Here is a 7,487-nt window from a genome sequence, read left to right on the forward strand (position 1 = left end):
AATTGAATTGAATATTATTCCAGAGGATATATTATATTTTTATCTATTGTTTTTCTTATCTGAGAAACAACATTATGTAAGTTCTGTGTGGTTTTCTAATCTTGTTAAATAAAGTTAAACAGAACTGCTGTTAGCTGACAGTAATAAACTGTTGGGTGATGTACTGAGACAACATCTGTCTAAACTGTATTTTAATATAGTTCCAGTATACTGTACAGTATTATGGCAGGTGTTGCCAGAGGCTTCCTTTTGTACCTCACAATATGTCAAACATCTATGGTAATGAAGGTAACCTGTCTCATTGATTCTTTGATGGACAAATCGCAGGCTGACAGAACTCACTGCAGTTGTAGAGACGGTTGAGCTTGGTTATGTCACTAGCACTGAACCCCATGCTCTGACCAATCACATCCCTGAAGTGGGGGATCTTGGTGACGATGGTGGGCTCAGAATCAATGCTGAAGTACGTCTTTCCGTAGTGCATTACAGAGCTGTAGTCATAGGGAACACCTAGAGCACTGGACACCGTGTCATTGTAGCTTTCGAAGTTGTTGTCTTTACCTGAGGAAGGCAGAAGAAGAATGTCAGGAAGAATTCAGCTGTTGTTTTTTATTTATTACAAGCAACTGTCAGTTTTGTTGTGTAAAACAAAATTAGATGGTGGGCATGGATAATGAGAAAAATGCAGGAGTAGTTTCTGTACAGTTTGTCATTTATTGTATAAAGTTATTACATGAGTGTACACTAATGTAAGTGATGAGCTGTAATTACAAGTATCACAAATCAGCGTTACCAGGTTTAATTTGATCCTATATGATGTTGACATAATCATCACGGTTGGCTCTGGACTGCTCGTGCCAGAAGCCCAGAGCGTGCAGGAACTCATGCTCAACGGTTCCTAGAGAGTCACAGTGTTCACCAATGGACAGCTGCTGCCTCCCCACACGCTGGTTGCCTACATAGGAGGAGCATCTACAGAGAGGGGAAGCAAGATGTTCACATGCAAGAGACTAACTGTGTCTGCCTTTTGGTGCTGGACAGGTCAGTCAGTATGGATGGATGAAAACAGGGTTGATGAAAGCAGTGAGACTAGACCAAATGAGTAACACTGCAGTACTTTAAACCACAACGACGAGCAGAAAACTGCTAAAAGGTTTTGTAGAGCTGAGGGGAGCTGCATCTACTGATACCGTGTCATTACAAGCGACCTCTTTCTCATTGCAGGATGCAGTACTGACCTACATTTTGTTACGGCCTTGGCCGTATCCCTGGTGTTACCCCTTCCCCCCGTCTGTCTCTCTCTGTCCTTGTGTGTGTGTGTGTCGTCATGACTATCTCCTCTGGCTCCGTGGGCTCACCAACCCTCAGCATCCGCTGTTTATCCTCGCCACCGCCACTTTCCCCAACTCCCGTGTGAAACTGACAATAAAGTCCACCTTTCCCGCAACACCTGTACGTGTCCTGCGCTTGTGTTCCCAGTCCCTGGTTTCCGCAACATTTCTCTGTTATCTGCCATTCTATTCTGCAACAGACCTTAAATTCATCATAAGAATAAAGCAACAGGTTAAACAAAGTGAGTAGCAAAACGTCTGCATGCATCAGCGATGCTTCTTGATTAGACTTAATTATATGTTACAGAACTGCTACATTAAACATAGTAAACATTTGCTTTATTGTCAGAAGATTGTTGGAAAAGGCTAATTTGACCAAATGATAGGGCCTTCTACAGAAAATGTGGGGGATTAGCATCATTAGTAATCTTACTCTATCTACTTAAAAGTTGCCTGTAGGTTACATCTCGGTGGTTCTGTGTTGACATACATGTGTGGTCCCTCTGTATATCTGGTTTTATGAATCCACACTAGTGATAAATTTCATTTTAATAGCCTTTTAACACTGTCCCAATATATCTGAAACATGCTGTCCCAAATTACCACAACACGTTTGGTAATTTGGGACAGCAAGAAAATGTCCTAATTTAAAAAATGTAAACATAATTTCCAAACAATATTTTGTATTTTGGTAAACTATTACACCATACATGTTTTGTATATCATTTAAATCTACAGTATATTAGTCATCAGATGTTTTACCCTTATAATCAAAATCAATCTGAAGCCTATTTCATTTCTGTTAACTCCATCCTACCAGGTTTTCAATCCAAGGACTGAATTAAAAACTGAATCTTTCCAAGTACTGAGTTATTCCCAAATTCCCTTCAGGGTCCCCAAAGGACCAAAGAGGTATAACCTTGCCATTGGACCTGACTAATCTCTTTGTGATCACTTAGCTATTACTATCTGTGTTTAACCTGATATCATGTTTCAACTACTTTCATATATTTTCTTATTAAGAATTGTTTAACAATCAGTACTGTCTTGGAACTTAGCCTGTTCATTCATCTGCTACTATGAATTGTGTTGTTCAACTTTAACAGGTCTACAGTTTGACTTTAATAGGCGGTGGACCAACGGCAGTTGTTGAGGACTTCTTCAGGGTTTTCAACAAATTAAACTAAATTTGTTGCCACTCGTGCTTCGGCCATTTTTTTACTTTAATAATAACTTTATCCACCTTAGTTTTCCCGGCAATAATAGCGGACCGTTATGTCTGAGGTCCGATTTACGTGACGTAGATGTAGTTATTGTCCAATGACGTGCTTGGAAAAGTGCCGGACTGCGGAAAACCCGGAAATAAATAACGCGCCGAAGGGACCGAGACAGCAGGTTAAATATGTTGATTTAAGTTATTAAATCAATTAAGTTATTAAAAAGTAAACTCGCGTTTACGCTTTACTTTCAATAAAAATAGATTTACGTTGTAATCATGAATGTAAACATTTGGTCCTCAGCCTTTTGTGTGTGGCTTCTTTGCATCTTGTCCCTTCAAACTGCAGAAACACAGGATACATTTACCACAAGTTAACTGTCACCCTGCTTTGTTATTCACCTTAAACTGTCAATGTTTGCACTTATAAATCTGATGCTCGTGTAAATAACTGCCACATAAACAGTCTTTGTTACTTTTATATCTTGTCATTATATAGGTTTGTTTGTTTTGCACCAAATTCCTTGTATGTATAAGCTCTTACACATACACTCTACATGGCAGTATAACGTTAGCTGATTCTGATTAATAAAACACCAACATGTGAGTACTTTAGAGGTAGACTGTCATCCTTACTTTTTTATATGATAATTTATAACATAGTCCCTCATAAGTTTTTGGTGATCTTTTACATAATATATCAGTTATCACAAATTTCTGTTCCATTGTATTGTTAGAAAACTTCACCTGTCAATCTTAATATGATGAGCAACGTCACATAATCATGCCAACCACCAGATTGCTCCTGTACTCATCCAGGTTTGCTAACATCACATGTATAAAAGAAACAAGGTGCTGTGTGCAAAACTGGACCCATCATTCCTTTTACAGACACAGGATGGGAAAGTGTTATAATATCTTGGGACTAGAAAGTCTTGCAGCTGAAGAGGCAGCGTGAAGATACAATTAGAAAACCTAAAAACCTCCTGCTGTATCAGCTCACACTGGTACCCCAGAGACAACTAGAGCCATTTCACTAACATCACAAAGACAAAATGAGCCCAGGAACGAAGAGCGAAGGCAGTTTAATTCAAAAAGAGATGTAAAAGAAGGTTGGTGTCAAACATGCAATGGATGAGTGTGAAGGTGGATCTTCAACTTTGAATCTGTTAAGGAAACAAAGAACGGAAATTAGGAGCAAGTTCCAATATTTCACACATTACATTTTGAGAAACAAAGTTTGTGTGTAAACAAACCGTTACATCACAAGATATTAGCAATATAAAACACCAGCTGTACTCTTGCACCTTTGTGCAGTCAAAGAGAATTTAAATTGCACATTGGGTATCGTTTAAAATTTACGACACCAGTACCCTAAAGTGATACTGATACTTCATTAGATTCCTTGCATAAAATACCAACTGTTGAAGCCGTAGTAGTTTATTGGTAGCCTAAAATAATTTTATGGTTGATATGGACAAGCAAGGAGATCCATTTCTTTTTTTCAAATAACTGTTTTCTAAACACATTGGGAAATTGTATCAGATCACTTCTCATCCTACTTCGGTCATCCTCCTTTTTTGTATTTAAATGAGAGAGGAGGAGTGAAACAGTTTAGTGACCACATGAGCTGTGGAAAACAAATTTAGGTTCAAGTTTTCTTACGTTTATTGAAAGTAAACGAGAATTATTTTATCTTTTGATTATTAAACTGAATTGAAAGATCTCAAAACAAGTAAGGAGTCTGCTAAACAAGTCACTAAACTACACTAAAGAGCGTAAAGAAGCAAACAGCAAAGAGAGGCTGCACATCCAGCTGATCACACCGACTACACCTGAAGCAGCTGCAGCCGGAGGCTCCGTGAGTTAAAAAAACAAAACAAAAAAAAACAAATAAAAAAACGCGGATCGCTGCTGCGCCACAAAACAAACACGACAAACATGCCTGAGACTGCAGCTAAGGTAAGGTGACAGCTGTGAATCACACATGGACTTGGACAAGTGGTTCCCATCACTATTGATTGGTGATCTATTTGATAAATCACATCACTCATACAGTATAGAGAAAGCTAGGGATGAGGATCGTTCATTTTTATTGATGCTGCTTAACGATCCGAGTCTTTATTGATAATACCACTATCGATACGTTACTCGTAAGACGAGACCCAACGGGCATGAGGTAGGCCTGCACAGTGTGAGGAAATATTCAATGTGCGATAACATTGTTATATATTGAGATGACATAGGACTTGCTATAAATAAACTAATATTGATGTGTGCTTATTAGCTGCCTGGTTGTTGTTAATTATAGGATTAGAATTGAATATGTTCAATGTAACTAAATGTTGTTTCTAGAGCAGCAACATTAATGTTTACAGCAGCAAAGTCTCTATTTAAACATAATATCTGACATCACAATACTGATTGATGTTTAGAAAGAATGAAAAACTCAGTCATCTTCCTCTGCTGGTAACGACCTTTACGTTACCTGGTAGAAGGAGGAGCGGCTGGTTTGTCTCAGCCAGAGTTTAAAATTACAGACCAGTCTGTGCTCCAGACAGTCAGCTTTCTATTTAGCTTATCCAACGAAGGTTAAAGTCAAGGGCAACTGGACTTGGTTGAAGATACTGGAAGACGTTTCGTCCCTCATCCAAAGGACTTCTTCAGTTCTATTTAGCTTGTTTTTAACATTTGGCTAACGCCAAGCTAACGTTTGCTGTGCTTGTATAAAACATACAGGATGGGAGACTGAGGACAGAGATGATTGAATGAACCCTTTCTACATGTTTACCTTACAGACAGGTTTGTTGTCTTTTTACTCGGGAAGGTTTTATTTCAAGTAGGTTTCAAGTTGGTATTTAGTGCTGAAGGTAAAAACAGACACAAGATGGTGAGAAACCCCAGCAAACACACGAGCTGTAACGTTACGGTCACACACCACTGACTTCTTTTACACATTGAAACGAGCATCACTTGCAAACAAATAAAAATACAAATGCGCCGAAATAATAATAAAAGAAAAACTACCCGATTAACATTATTAGTTAAACAAAACTAGCTAATGAGAAATAGATACAGGCCACATTCAACCGATGGGTGCATGATGCTAGCTAGCAAGCGCAGCGTTATAGCTAACGCTACCTTTAACGTTAAGGCCGCAGTAAGTTTGAACAACACAGTTCTGTCTTAAAACAAGTTGCTTTACGAGAATTTTCCAACAACATTAATATTTACCCTCGCAGCTTTCACGCATACTGTCTACGGCCGAGCGTCGCTGCTTCCACGCCGTTCTTCGTTGTGTCAACAGCTGATGTAAAGCACTTTGGGCAGTGCTATACAAAGAAATGTTGATTGATTGATTGATTGAACAGCGGTGCTCAATGCAGCTAAATCTGATTGGTTAATGACATCGCTTCATCAGTATGCAAGCGTGCTATTGGTTCCTCTGCTATAGTAGGCTGCCGTGTTTGCCGGTAAATTTAACGATTTTTAAAGTATGATTTAGTGAATTACGTGAGCATTTTGAGTGGCAACAAACGGAATCTGGATAAGAATAAAACATTCTTCATAACTTTAATCAATCTGGGTTTTCCCTCGATAGGGATCATTATTTTCTAAAACTAAAGCAGATGTGTGTCTTTCCTTTTTCATTTGTTATGACATAAAATTGTATAACTGCTTATGGCATTTATGAAATTGTTGATATTGTGGAAAGATATATGATTAAAAACACGCCCAAACAGACTTTCTTAGACATTACCAGAGACATTTTAGAAAGGACTTTGACATTAGGCCTCCTCTTAAATTCAGATTTCTTAAAACATAGAAACCTCGAGGGAAAAAAGGTGACTCCCACCATTTGACACACCCCAGGACAGTGGGGAGCATTTAGAAAAATGTTTGGAGCATTTTTTATTTGTTTGTTAAATTAAAGTTTTTGTTTTTTAAAGTGACAACAATTTGTCCTCTTAAATCAACACTTAACCTGCCTACAATAAAATCCATAGATGTAAAACACTTAAAGTGTATCACAATGTCAGTTAAAGTCAAATTATTATCACTAGTAAAAAGGCATTTTTGACAGGCTGAGGCAGGCTGCTGCTGCTAATCGCAACAGCATGCAGAAAAACAAACCGGCCATATAATCTAAATAAATAGTCTGACAATAAAAAAAAACATGTAGGTTGCCTTACCTTACTGCATCAAAAATCAAGGCTTCACCGCAGATTATGTCCAATCCCAAAATCCAATCCAAAACGAACAATGAGACAGCCTCCTAACGCTGCAGCCAGAAGCACAGTCTCTGAAGCCAATTTCATAATAAACGCAGAAAGACTTTCCGCCAGTATGCTGCATTCGCTCATTTATACTTCACAAACATTTGCAGCATAATCCTGCAACCATGGGTGCTATAGAAGGCTAATACAGGCTTGATGCCTGGCCCGCATGTGAACTATGACATGAAAATTGTCCTGAAGCCTGGCCCTAGGGGCGTAAATAAGTCGGGCCCCGTTGGAGGGGCATGCAGGGCTCTTTTTCCTGTTGTTCCCTCCACCCCCACCTCTGTTCTCACATCTCTGTGGTGTCCGTTTGTGTGATGTGTGTGCCCCTCACCCCCATTTCGGCCCCCCTTTTTGGCCATTTCACAAATAATTACATAATTAAATAAATAATAAAGAAGACAAAGACTTCTCCTTCTCCTAGCTAAAGCAGAGGAGAGGAGTACCATGTTGTACCAGACTGTCTGGCACAACATGGTATTCAGCTCCTCACAATGCATACCAGACTGCTGGGGGGGATGACATAGACCCACATTGCATAATTACAATTCTGCTGTATGTAAGAAAAGTAGCAGTAGCTCAGACCACAAGGATTTGGGTGGGAACTGGAGGATTGCCGGTTTGAGGCCAGCTCGGACCAGAGATGTGGAGTATGGACTG

The 7,487-nt window shown here is 39.1% G+C and overlaps 2 protein-coding genes and 1 long non-coding RNA gene across 3 annotated transcripts in view; 1 reads left to right on the forward strand and 2 right to left on the reverse strand.

Annotated features, from left to right (window-relative positions):
• Nucleotides 1–7,487, forward strand: part of tbl1xr1a (tbl1x receptor 1a) — a 402,448-nt gene that overhangs the window by 233,724 nt on the left and 161,237 nt on the right. The window lies entirely within an intron of this gene.
• The window catches only part of mep1ba (meprin A subunit beta a), a 59,396-nt gene that overhangs the window by 31,000 nt on the left and 20,909 nt on the right, over nucleotides 1–7,487 (reverse strand). The window lies entirely within an intron of this gene.
• On the reverse strand, nucleotides 3,616–5,930 carry LOC123971757. Its single transcript, XR_006825273.1, has 3 exons — nucleotides 5,782–5,930; nucleotides 5,339–5,411; nucleotides 3,616–3,713 (listed from the first exon to the last, which is right to left on the reverse strand). It is a non-coding gene; the product is annotated as an uncharacterized LOC123971757 (long non-coding RNA).

Source organism: Micropterus dolomieu, linkage group LG05, assembly GCF_021292245.1.
Source record: "Micropterus dolomieu isolate WLL.071019.BEF.003 ecotype Adirondacks linkage group LG05, ASM2129224v1, whole genome shotgun sequence".
In the NCBI taxonomy this organism is placed as follows: domain Eukaryota; kingdom Metazoa; phylum Chordata; class Actinopteri; order Centrarchiformes; family Centrarchidae; genus Micropterus; species Micropterus dolomieu.